Below are 629 nucleotides of genomic sequence, written 5' to 3' on the forward strand. Positions count from 1 at the left end.
TCACACTCACTCAGACTCACACTCAGTCGCACTCAGTCACAATCACTCACACTCAGTCGCACTCAGTCAGTAACACTCAGTCACACTCAGACTCACACTCAGTCGCACTCAGTCACACTCACTCACTCACTCACTCACTCACAATCACTTAGACCCACACACAATCACACTCACTCATTCACACACACATACATTCACTCACACTCACACACACATGTTCACTCACACAACCACTCACTCAGACACACACTCGCTCACTCACAGACACACACATTCACTCACACAACCACTCACTCAGACACACACACTCGCTCACTCACACAACCACTCACACTCACTCACTCACACACATTCACTCACACCCACACATACACTCACACTCGCTCACTCACACACACAATCACTCATACTCGCTCACTCACAGGCACACACATTCACGCACACTCACTCACTCACACATTCACACTTGCTCACTCACACACACATACAGTCACTCCTACTCGCTTACTCACAGGCACACACATTCATACCCACTCACACTCGCTCACTCACACTCACCCCATGGCGTGGGCCAGTCACCTGACCACAAGCAGAGCCTCGCGGCGTGGGCCAGTCACCTGACCACAAGC

The sequence above is a fragment of the Condylura cristata genome, unplaced genomic scaffold (assembly GCF_000260355.1).
Source record: "Condylura cristata isolate star-nosed mole 26May11 unplaced genomic scaffold, ConCri1.0 scaffold00048, whole genome shotgun sequence".
Classification (NCBI taxonomy): domain Eukaryota; kingdom Metazoa; phylum Chordata; class Mammalia; order Eulipotyphla; family Talpidae; genus Condylura; species Condylura cristata.